Here is a 13278-nt window from a genome sequence, read left to right on the forward strand (position 1 = left end):
GCGCAATGGGCTACTCATTGCACCGACAACGAGCAAAAACATTCCATCCAGCAATAAGTATATTCAAGAAGCAGCTCGTTAAAGTTGCTTGCTTTCAAACGGTTTCTTTTTTTCTTGTATTCTCATAAAAAATCAGGCCGCATGCATATTTTTGATAATTTTACAACATGGAGGTTTTACTCCAGTGGTACTGGTGCCGTAAAGATGGAAATATACGGTCCAAGAAGTCAATACCGCCTCTTTCAGTCAAATGACTTGTTGGATTTCTATCTGCTGTTTGTACCTCAAGAGTAGCAAGATGGGCATTCCGTGCTTTCTCACACCATTCAACTTCTTTCTTTTGATCACTCTCTATTCCTTGCTGTATATATATATATATATATATATATATATATATATATATATATATATATATATATAATAGGAAACACCCGGTACGTAAGGTTACCTTCACCATCTCCATTCATGCGGAAGGCAGCGCGCGCGAACAGCATCGCTGTGGAGCTGAATGCGGTCTACACGCAGGATTCTGTAAGCCTTGGTCGTCTATTGGGACTCAAAATACTTGGACGTCAAGCCCGCCGGTTATTGAAATACCACACGTTCTAGTCTTCAGCAGTATTATAACGTTAGGTATGACCGCACCGTGTGGAATATAGCAGTCCAACTTGACAATGCTGGGGTGTTTCCGAAAGCACTCTTGTAGCACAACGAGAGTGCGTCAGAAACAATTCCTGCCGTAAGCAAGTCTAAATTGTGACGTGAAATATTCTGAATAGGCTTCATCTTTTTCCGGGGAAATTATCGACATGATCTTGGGCTAGATGGTGCAATCAAACGAGACGACGACCTGAAAAAGAAGACAAGCTGATCGAGGCTTTCAATGATAAAAAAGCAGAGAGTTCCTACAGCCTGAAAACAAAATCAAATGGAAATATGGACAGCCCGACTAAGCTATAAGAACCACTACGTGAGCAGTCGACAAAGAGGTGAGGACAATGCCTTGTTTCCTCCTTATCTTTCGCCGAGGCGTACTTCCGCCAAACTCGCCAGTTGCAACACATTGGGACCCGTAATTTAGGACAGCAGCCCTTAATTTCACTAACACGCAGCTTCGATCGGAAAAGTTCGCGCTCCAGAAACGCAGCAACGCACTACAACGCCGTATCTCTTGCCGTTGCTGCTTCTACTTCCGACGCTGCCTTGCGCCCGTTCCAGTGCAGCCTCGTGCGCTCTCTCGTCGTCAGCGTCCGACAGAGAAGCGTGGCTGAACCCTGTCGGCTTTCCTTTAGGCGCGTCCAAGGAGTCAGTGATTTCCGAACGGACGGAAGAGTTTTTCCGCTCCGCTAGTTTCCTGGTGACAGCCTCTTGGACGGCTGCACAGAGAGGCTCGCTCACCATTGCGCCCGCTACCCTGCCGCCCTTTTCGCGACGCGGCGAGAAGTGCTGCCTTCCCTCGCGCAGTCGGAAAAAAAGTGAGAGGGCGGCGTCTGCGCGGCAGTAGCGCGTGCTTTTGTTGAGTTCCCGGCGTTTCCTGCCGTTCCACCTCAGCGCGCCTCATCCCTCGACCATCTCTCCGTCACCTGCCAACAAGACTCGCAGGAGGGACAGCCGCTACTATGCGGGGGCAGGGAGATAGATCTCGAGCCCCTTCTCCTCTGCCGACGCGAGGCCGTTTATCGCGTTCCTTTTTTGGCAGCTGCCTCTGCTCCTTCCCATCCGGTGCCCTGTTCTATGCTGCAGAATGACACCCTCTGGCGACGTGCAGCCTCGACGACTCTGTGGATGACGGCTTTGAATGGGGTCTGCGCCGTACACGGGGCAGGACGCGAGAAAGCGAGCGGGGGCTGAGCCAACCTTGTTTCGCAGAAGCGATGAGAGTCCACGTGGGGAGTCTTGCTTAATGCCTGTTCTGTGCCTGTGTTGTAACGAATGTCAGGAGTGCGGAGACCGGTGTGCGAACTCCTCGGGCGAGATACGTTTCAGGATCGTGGGGAGACATGGGCGAGTCTCCGGAGAAGTCGCTGCCGTTATGAAAGACGCCTCCTTCTCGAAAGTTTCCCTCGTTGAGATAGGAGCTGTCGGTGTAAATATGTGGTACGTGCACCGAAATGATCCGCTGCATGGAAGACCTAATTTGTCTTTCATTCCAGAACAGCATTATGTTTTTCGTTACAATATACTTTAAAGCTGAAATATCGCAATGCCCTTTCACAGTAATAACGCGCTAACTTGGGCTTGTTGGTACATGTTTGAAGAAAATGAATAACAGCGCTGAACAACAGGACGTGGCTGCGCTTCGTCTGTCTCAGTCACGTCCCGTTGGTCAGCGCTGTTACTCGTTTTCTTTCGGAGCAAATCGATGATTTCTGGCGCGCTGCTTATGAAACAGGCATTGACGTTAATAATGCTTGTGGTTTGAACATGCTATGTGCTTGTGCCGGCGTGAGCATTGGGCTAAAGCTTAAAGATGTAACAGCTGTACAGATGTATCTATCATAATTTAGATAGATGTAAATGTATCATCATATATTGCATCATACAAAAACGCTGGGAAGTAAACAAGTACCAAGGAAGTTATTACGTTCGAAAGTCAAATACTCTCGAGCAGCCAGCCCTGGTCGTACGTATTTGCAACCATAATGTTAAGAACTCCACCCGGAAACGAAAGATTATGTTGGTGTGCAGAAATATTTCTAATTCAGAGGTGGCCTATAAATTTATATTCATAAATTAAATATTGTCTGTCCTAGCGTTTTGGTAAGCCAGCAAAGACAATATGTCCGCCACTTCCGAGAACATCTCTACATGTTATTTTTGCCATTAAATTAATTAGGCGTCGGTAATCTCGAAATCTTAAACTAGTGCTATAAAACAGCTTATAGAAGGCCATACACATGGCGGTGGTTCTGTTCACGACACGCGATCTGTACCGTGGCGCTCGCGCGTGGCTCGTGACATCCGCCACCACATCTAGAAGATCAGTGCCTATACAAATCTGCTTATAACTAATAGCACGTTGCATGAAAATTTACTTCATCTGTGCAAGACTTGGAGCTCAATATGATATCCTCTGTCTAATAATCGTGCAGTGAACGCGTATTGATTGTTATGCTGTGCCGCACGAGCTGGTTTCAGCAGAGTCGTTAAAAATTCTGTTAAGTGTGTTTGCTATCTCGCCTATATTAATTTTAACTGCGGAACCCGTGACGACCGCCCATATGCAACCATGTACGCATACCATCGTTTGGTGAACATCTTTCAACTACAGGAAGAAGAGTAGCCCATGCCACCTGCAGGAACTAAAATCTCCAAAACCTAGATAATAAAATAAAGAGCACTGTGTTATACGCGAACAAATTCTGGTTGATGGTATATGATTAATTTATCACTTTCAAGTTTTTCGCAAATTGAAATGACAAGAAGAGTTTCTCATCGCCAGGTGATAACTAGCATGATAGTTAATTCGGCTATAAAAGTGATATTTAAATTAGGCACAGTACTGTATTTCCCTCCCACTTTTGAGCATTCAGAACTGATGACGCCTCATCAGAGTGTACTGAAGGAGCACTTTAGAAAATTCATCGTGAAAGAACTGCTCGTACGCGCAATAAGTGACGAAATGTTATCCCACGCCAAATCAGCCACTGAATGAAGTAAAACTTATATTAGCAACTTTGCAATGCGAGTGTAATTCAGTATAGCGCGCCCTTGCTTTGTGGAGTACGCGCTAAGTTCGTCTGATTAAGGCTTATGTACTGATGGCTTAAATTGCGCTTGTAAAGAGCATAGTTCTGAGCACACACTCTGCGGAGAATGAGAATGGTGTATCTCTACCGTTCCGTGTACAGTGGTAATGATAACACGTCAATGGTTCTCAAATCATATATCTTAATTAATAATTTATTTGACATTGTGGCAGGTGTTAAGCGTAACGTTAAGAGACAGAAGAGCGGTTTGGATCAGAAAGCAAACGGGGATGGTGGACATTCTAACTGACGTTAAGAGAAAAGAATGGAGCTGGGCAGGCCATGTGATGCCTAGGACGGATAACCGGTGAACCATTAGACTTACAGAAATGGTGCCAAGAGGCACCATTTCGGCAGAAAACTAGGTGGGGTGATGAAATTAGGCAAATTCTACGCGTAAGTTGGAATCGGTTGGCACAGGGCAGGGGTAATTGGAGATTGCAGGGAGAAGCCTTCGTCCAGCAGTGGACATAAATAGGCTGCTGATCATGAAAATGATGATGATGCTTATGAAGTTGATGATTATGATGATGTGGCATAAAAGTCGGCAAAAGGACGGAATAAGTCTTATATCATTATGTAGTTTGAGAATTATAACTGCTACGAGCTTTCGAACACATTTAAAATGTTTCTCTTAAAAGCGGTCGACTCTACAAACAGTCGGGGAGACTAAATTCTGTGAAGAGACACGAGCACAAGCGCGTTAAAGTTTGACAGTACGTACTCAGTGTTTCATTTTTGCTTTTCTACTTTAAAGGGCGACTCCGGCGCTTTTTTTAACCATGTTAGGATATCGCCATTTTCAAATGCCATTGACAGTCCTGTCACCGGTATGGTGATTTAGTTTGCTTAGAAATTCACCGATAATTTTAAATAACCAATAAACTGGGCACCGAAACCGAAACGGGTTACTGATTTGCGTGACGGCATGATGAGTCGACGACGTCAGATCCTACACTACCATAATGTGAACACGCAGAACGTGTGCTAAACGCGCAGCACACTTGTAGCTAACGCCGAAGAAGTGAAGCTGACGACGTCTGCTGTCGACACAGGGAGCTTTTACAGAGTTTCCGAACTAGACAGCGGCGATTTAAGCGAGGATTTCAGTGGCAGTGGCGGGGTAGTCTCTGACGTCACAAACACACGGTGGCCAGTAGAAAGTCATGAGTCGTTAACTCAACCAATGTTTAAAATTCATTTTCAGGAATACTAAATGACTTGCTGCCATACAATTTGGCACAGATAATGAGAGTGCAAAAGAGAACATATATTCAAAATTTTATTAAGATCAGTGGATATCTAAACATGGCCGGAGTTGCCCTTTAACACGCGGTACAACTTATTTTTAGCGTCAGAAAGAAGTCGAGGTGCGTAATTTATTTTACTTCTATGAAGCGCATAGTATTCGAACTTGTCGCTAACCGTCCAAATCCTCTGCGCTTCATAGAACTGAAATAAATTACGTCTCCTGTTCAAACAATAATTCGTAAAAGCGGAGTGAATTAGTACACCAGTAAAACATAAATTGCTAAAAATTACATAAATATAATACAGTGACATATACGAAGCGTCCGTACAATTGCATATATACTTCATATTTAATCGACACACACCAATGTCACTTGTTTTCCCGCATAGTAGTCAAATAAATTTTTTGCACAGGCAGCCCTAAATTCCCCGGACGCCAGGGTAGGAGATCTTTAAAAGCTAGTCGTGATGCAAACATTCGGCAGAAGAAGAAAGATGGGCGGAAGAAGGCAGCGGCCAGGAGCTTCTTACCCGTGACAAATAGGCTGCCGGCACTGACGCTGGGCCGGATGTCGCCAGTCAACCGGTGTCGGACGTGACAGCGGTAGCGATGTCTTGCGTCAGATGCGTCCGTCGCCCCGAACACGCACAGGTCGCCGTCTGAAGTCACCCGGTACTTGGGCCCTAGTTCGGTCGCTAGCACGCAAAGAGAGAAAGAGAAAGCAGTCGTGGTGGGGAAAACCAATTAAACGCGTTAGCGAGTAGAAAAGTTAGTCAGTATTACACACTGATTTTAGCAGCACGTGAACAGTCGGGGAATACTTAGGAACAACGCAGGACCAGCGCTGAAGAATTAGTATGTACATGGCTATATCATAAGAAACCAACAAACACTGACACCGAGGACAACATAAGAGAAATTACTTGTGCTTAATAAATGAAATAAAGAAGCGATAAATTAATGGAAATAAACGTGGAAGAAGAAACAACTTGCCGCAGGTGGGGAACGATACCACAACCGGCGCCGCGGTAACTCAATTGGTACAGCATCGCACGCGAAATACGAAGGTTGTGGGATCGTTTCCCACTTGCGGCTAGTTGCTTTTTCATCCGCTTTCATTTCCATTAATTTATCGTTTCCTTATTTCATTTATTAAGCACAAGTAATTCCCCCTATGTTGTCCTCGGTGTCAGTGTTTGTTGGCTTCTTATGGTATGACTAATAAAAATCGGGCCCCTCATTTACCCCCTTCTTGCTCGTTTATGTACATGCTTAGTATTGTACTTTGGAGCTACAACGGGGCCACGTTCGGCGGCCGATATGTATAAGAGAGGTCCGTACCTTGACTGATAACACTACGCATTTAGGTGCAATCTGGACAGCAAATAAATTATACACTCAGACGATTTGCATTAACACGCTAATAACTTTGCGCACCATCACTCATGCTGAAGCACCGAGGCTGCTTGAATTTGTTTCGGATGCATTTTCCGTTCGGCCGTCTTCTGCAGCATGCGCTTCCACTTAGTATAGTATAGATCTTTGCAATGAACATGGTGCTACCTTGCCATGAATAAAACGCCTGCCATACGTTATCCGCTTCAGCCGACACGGCCATATGCACCACATTTGAGCAGTGGCGTACCAACTATTTTCCGAGTGGAAAGGCACACCACAGACGATCGTACCTCTCTCTCATATATATATATATATATATATATATATATATATATATATATATATATATATATTCAATAAGTTCAATGAGTCAAATAGCCTGGAAATGCGCTTGTCAGCTCTACTTATATTTAACAGACATAGACCTGCTTATCAATCACACGTGGTGAACCATGGAAGGCCACAAAATGATTTTAATTTGCATTTATTCCTCGCGACTATATAAAATACGAAAATTATACAGGCATAAAAGACAATGGGTGCCTCACAGAGGTTCCGGATCCCGCCCAGTACCAGCAGTAAAGCGCAGATAAAAAAAAATGTGCATTTGCTACAAACAATTTTTATGAATAAACAAAGAATTTTACTTGATGTTTAGGTCTACAGCGTATATGTATCGCTAGTTTACGTAATATTATTGCCGAGGTTATACGCAACGAATTACAGTCAACATAATTTACTTGCAATATTCACAACAAAAAAAAAGGCAGCAGATGTGTGCGACCTTGGGAGAATCACAACCCGATTTCCAGCGAAGCCGTTTCTTTCGAACACTTACAATTTAAGTTTCAGTTTTTTTTAACTATATCGCATACTATAAAATTTTGTCCATATATATATATATATATATATATATATATATATATATATATATATATATATATATATATATATGTATATATATATATATATGACTGTTGCATATATAACCTTGCCGACAAGTAACACTTTGGAGCACGTGTGGTGAATTTTTAACAGAGCCAGCAATTTATCATCACGCATGTTACCTCTCCGTAACATTTACCATGAGGTCCTCTGTCGCTCTTTTCCCCCCTCCTCACCCCCCCCCCCACCTCAATTTCCGCTAGATATGATATCGACTGAGTTCACATTTCTCCCAAGGTGACGGAATAAATTCTCTATTCGCAAAACGCATTCATAAAGCTGCGGATCACTTGTATCAGTAATTTACTGCAAATGCTCTAACTATTCCCCTGTCTTTGAAATTTTCGTGCATATTGCCCGTAACGCGCCCTTTATTATCGCCAATTATAAGCGGACTCTCTTGTTTAGTTCACCGAGGACATTGCTGAAACACAGTCGGAACCTGCTATAACGGCTGCAAATAGGGAAAGAAAAACGACGGCTCGGTAATTACTTGCAACGCTTCTAACTGGACCAGGAACGTAAAAAAAAAAAATGTTGCACATTGCAGCTACCACGTCCCCATCCATTTTCCACAATATATAAACCAGTTGTAACCTACATCTATCTCGGGACACTGGGAAGCATAGCTGATAGCAGCCATATCACACGCTCTAACGCTTAAATATTATGTTTTTTAGAAAGGTTGTGTTTGATCCAGCCATACTTGACTTCGCAAAGAGTTTCCATAGCCTATCCCAAATTCTCGCTAAATTTGGTCTTGGTGGTTTTTATAGTTCTCTCAGGGCAGCGGCCTCAATTCTCTCTTGTTCGTTATTTAAGCTTAAAACATTCCAGAGTGCTTCCATATGTAATTCATTGTGAAAGCCCCAAATAGCCATCTATTGTGAACTTCACTTACAAGGAAAAGTTAATAGGGGAACTATTAACTTGTCCTTGCCAGTTTCCAAACATAACGAATCTGCCTCATCTACTTCAGTGAGGACACTAGGCGAAACTAATATATCACTCAAGAAAAGGTAAAAGTAAGACGATGGGGGTTCAATGGTTATTCTTAACACTTCTAAATAAGCCAGAATTAAAGGTTAAAACTACGCGACACATCCATGGCACTTAACATGCTGCTTATTTCTTCAAACTATAAAACATGACCCAGCGTTTTCTTGGGACATTGGGAAACTTAGCTAACAGCAGCAGATTGATACTTTCAAACACTTGCTTGGAATTTTTTTAACGCTGTCTTTGATCAACATGCATTTACCAAGGTATACATAAACTTGGCGTAATGTTCCCCTTCAGTTCGCAAAATTTGACTTCAGTTGCAGTTCTCATTACATCACCGTGGCTGCCTAAGTTTCACTCCGCTTGTAAAACAGACTAACAACGGAATGGACCACTTGCATACATATTCTGCTGGCAAATGCGTATTTAACCCACCAATTTGGAACATGCCTACACATTGGCCATAACATGCCCCTAATTTTCTCCCAATATAAACAAGATACCTTGTTCAGCCCACCGTAGACACCGGAGAAACAAGCTACGAATCTTATATGATGGATAAAAACACATCGAAAAACGGGCCTTTAGTAATTATCGGCAACACTTGCATTTAAAGGAGGAAAGTGAAAGTTTCGCAACACATTAAGTTTAAAACCGTTTCTATTTTCACGGAATGCCAACCGTCCCTTGTGCTGTTGTTTTAGGAGTCTCGGAAACATTTAGACTAGTGGTAGTATGAAACTCTGGAACGCTTCAAAGTGTAAGTTGCTACAAATGCTGTAATGAACCTACGCAAAATAAACAATCTCTCGTCATTCCGAACATTGCTTCCTACTTGGAATAAAAGCAAACACCGTGCCCCACATATTTTACCGAGGATACCGAGGGAAAACAGCTAAATGCCGTGCTTAATGTGTAACAATTGTGAGAAAGCGACCATTTCGTAACCGTCTACAGAACACGTAAACAACCTACGCAGGGCACATTTTCGGCACACGTCACCGAAATGTGTGTGTGTGTGTGTGTGTGTGTGTGTGTGTGTGTGTGTGTGTGTGTGTGTGTGTGTGTGTGTGTGTGTGTGTGTGTGTGTGTGTGTGTGTGTGTGTGTGTGTGTGTATGTGATAACTTTATTACATATCCTGCGATTAGTGGCCGGAGTCTAGGTCATCAAAAAGTGGCCCTCATTTTTTTTCAAAACACGGAATATCTGTTGTTTTTGTTCCCGCCCGGAAAACAAGTGATAGTGTATCTCTTATTTAGAAACAGCCTGAAAATGAAATCGTCAAAGTCAGAAGTGACACACGCCTTTAGAAAAATTCGTGAGTATTCAATTGATATCGATATGGCGCTGCACGTTGGACCAATGTTACTTTCAAGAGCATATCTACGCTAAGTTGTGAATACATGATGAAATTATACAGTTATACATGTAAGAGGTTTGATTAGATTGTTGATGGCAATAGAATTCTGAGACTGCAGCGCTGCGTAGGCTATCCCTAATCGGAGACTAAACAGTTCCAATTTTTGATAATCCAATGAATTCATGCCGTCATCATCATCAGCAGCAGCATCATCATCATCATCATCATCACCATCATCATCAGCCTGGTTACGCCCACTGCAGGGCAAAGGCCTCTCCCATACTTCTCCAACAACCCCGGTCATGTACTAATTGAGGCCATGCCGTCCCTGCAAACTTCTTAATGTCATCCGCCCACCTAACTTTCTGCCGCCCCCTGCTACACTTCCCTTCCCTTGGAATCCATTCCGTAACCCTTAATGACCATCGGTTATCGTCCCTCCTCATTACATGTCCTGCCCATGCCCATTTCTTTTTCTTGATTTCAACTAAGATGTCATTAACTCGCGTTTGTTCCCTCACCCAATCTGCTCTTTTCTTATCCCTTAACGTTACACCTATCATTCTTCTTTCCATAGCTCGTTGCGTCGTCCTCAATTTGAGTAGAACCCTTTTCGTAAGCCTCCAGGTTTCTGCCCCGTAGGTGAGTACTGGTAAGACAAAGCTACTATATACTTTTCTCTTGAGGGATAATGGCAACCTGCTGTTCATAATCTGAGAATGCCTACCAAACGCACCCCAGCCCATTCTTATTCTTCTAATTATTTCCGTCTCATGATCCGGATCCGGCCTCACTACCTGCCCTAAGTAGATGTATTCTCTTACGACTTCCAGTGCCTCACTGCCTATTGTAAATTGCTGTTCTCTTCCGAGACTGTTAAACATTACTTTAGTTGTCTGCAGATTAATTTTTAGACCCACTGTTCTGCTTTGCCTCTTCAGGTCAGTGAGCATGCATTGCAATTGGTCCCCTGGGTTACTAAGTAAGGCAATATCATCAGCGAATCGCAAGTTACTAAGGTATTCTCCATTAACTTTTATCCCCGATTCTTCCCAATCCAGGTCTCTGAATACCTCCTGTAAACACGCTGTGAATAGCATTGGAGAGATTCATGCCGTAAGGCACACCAATCGTGGGGCGCGGCTGATTATAATGCTTTATTAGGACCTCTCTCTCACCTGCAGGCTAAATGTACCAAGCTGATTGTGTTTTCGGATACGGACATATAGCGGTCCCAAAACGACTGTGCATGATGCAAGTTGCGCAAGCTGACATTTGTTAGGCAGGGAACTGTCAGCATCAGGCGTTCTCTGCAACGCGAGTGCGTGGTCAATCCCGCGCGTCGTCAGCTACAAGGCGTCCCGAGAAGGCGCAGAAGACAATGCTCGCTGTCCAAGGAGGGTCGCGTAGTGCGATTTATGTGGTCACTCAACTAAGAAAGCGAATTTAGCTTCAGCTCTAGTTTTGTTGGACTTTCAAGCGTGCAGCTGAAAGTGCCCGCTTTCAAAAGTGTGTGTGTTTAGGGGGAAGGGGGTTGAGGGGGGGGGGGTTGAGGGGGGGGGGGGGCAAATGACATACTTTGCGCCCCTTCACTTGTGAAAGCGGAGGGGGGGGGGGCAAGTGCCCCCCTTCAATACTCAGTACTCTGACAATTTGGGTTATTATCTGAGGCCTACACAGCCAAGAACAGAAGCAACGGTCCATACAATATATGGCATGCGTCGAATTTTGCTGTTTTATCCCACGGTTTTCTTTCTCAAGTTTTTTTGTACAAGTTCAGAATGCGCATATGGTGCATGCGACAGCCGCTTAACACTGCCCTTAGGACTAAAGGTTGAAGCTTCCTTGCTTGCTGCCGCTTGGAAAGAGCCGACTCTTGACGGCCATTGAGAGAACAAAAACGGGCCTGTCGCTCGCAGTTGCCCTGGCACGAGCGACTTGCGTGTCGAAGCAAAGGGACATTCCTCGCACCTCCATCCTGCAATTTGCCGGAAACGTCACGTGGCGTGCTCGCAATGAAAGAAAAAAAGGAAGAAAAAAAGAAAAATCTACATAGCGCAGACACTCAAAAGCTGTGTTTCGAGATGGTGAATTCGGAAGTTTTCTTTCTGTTCTCTACGATTAAGCTTCTCTATTCTCCAAAGCCGCGTAAAGCAAAGCTCGTCCGACGAAACGAGTCTGTATTTACATCTTTTCTTGTTCTATGAATTTCTTGCTTGAGTAGTGCGTTGTCAGGCGTCTGTGCGCTTTGCACCTACGCATCTACTTTGGTTTCAATTTCTCCTTCGCACCCGCACCCATTGGACTTGGAGCGTTTGACAAAAAGAAAAGAAAGGAAAAAAACGAAGAAAAACCCCCGGCTTTCTCAGTTTGATCGCTGACGAGTTCAACAACATGAGGAATAAAGGGGAAGCAAAATTCGCGCAACATACTGTAAAATACATTAAACGAGACAATTTATGTGCTTACCCTAAGACGCAAACTTGGAGTAGGATACCCAGAGGGCACTGCTAGAAATGTGTGTACCTCGCCCAATTGTTTCGAGATGGGACAACAAGAGACTAGTTTAATGCAATCAAGGAAATATAATTTCTTTTTAGGGCTGCTGGTTGACACTGATTATGTGATATTCACTGAGCGTTATTTGATCGTTCCACACTGCAAATTATGTTCACGTTTAAAATTGAATAAGTGTGTAAGTGGGTCTAGGCTTCACATCCTCAAGCAAAAAGGTCGTAAGGGTGAGTGTTATTGGCTGATTTACTCGGTTATCCACCTTGAGGGGTGTAACCTTCTTGACAGTGCCCTGGAACTTTCAGAATAAATGTTAAAAATTTTATTCTTCAGTTTTCAAGCAACGAAATCTTCTTTCCTGGTTCTTGTTTCGACTACCGCGTACCAGTTTTTATTTCTTCGTATTATACTTATTGCACCTATAATCAACATGATTACGAGAAATGGGTGGCCTTACTATCAGGCTGCCTTCTTGCTATAAGATTTGTCTATGATGCGAACTGTTTTCTGTAGCATGAAAGAGGAAGTAGAAGATTGATTTGGTTTTCCTGCCCCCTTCTCGTCTGGTGTAGGGTCGTGAACCAGGTGGAACCTGTTTAACCTCCATGCCTTTCATTTTCTCTCTTTCGCTTTACAGAAGCTGATATTCTTTCCAACCTGATTCGGAGGAGGTAATATTTTCGATCCTTTAATGACACGTGGGAAACAGGTAATTTATTTTTCCTGGTCATTGTTTTAATGTAGTTTAAAGTGATACGCAGTTGAAATGATTTCTGAGGAAGCAGCATGAAAGCAATGCACTCGCTGATTTCTGGGGAATATGTCAGAATTCTGATTATCTTTCGTGGCTGTTTAGATAGTCACGTGATTTGATTTATATTTTTACTCGCTGTCGGAGAAAGCAAGATCAAGAAAATTTCTTGCTTCATTCCCCTACGTGTTTCTTTCTTTAATTCGCTACGTTTTATGTGCTTTTTTGTTTTTTTCTTTGTGGTTTTTTTCTCAGCCTTATATTCTTTTTTTTCCTTTTTCGAGGAGACTTTATTCCTGATCTTCT

General features: G+C 43.4%; 1 protein-coding gene across 1 annotated transcript in view; it reads right to left on the minus strand.

The window, feature by feature from the left end:
* The window catches only part of LOC135919174 (cell adhesion molecule Dscam1-like), a 283407-nt gene that overhangs the window by 166838 nt on the left and 103291 nt on the right, over positions 1–13278 (minus strand). Inside the window, exon 3 of the mRNA XM_070536458.1 lies at positions 5532–5696. The gene's annotated coding sequence lies outside the window, so the exon portion shown is untranslated. The remainder of the gene's footprint in view (positions 1–5531; positions 5697–13278) is intronic.

This window comes from Dermacentor albipictus, chromosome 3, assembly GCF_038994185.2.
Source record: "Dermacentor albipictus isolate Rhodes 1998 colony chromosome 3, USDA_Dalb.pri_finalv2, whole genome shotgun sequence".
Taxonomy (NCBI): Eukaryota; Metazoa; Arthropoda; class Arachnida; order Ixodida; family Ixodidae; genus Dermacentor; species Dermacentor albipictus.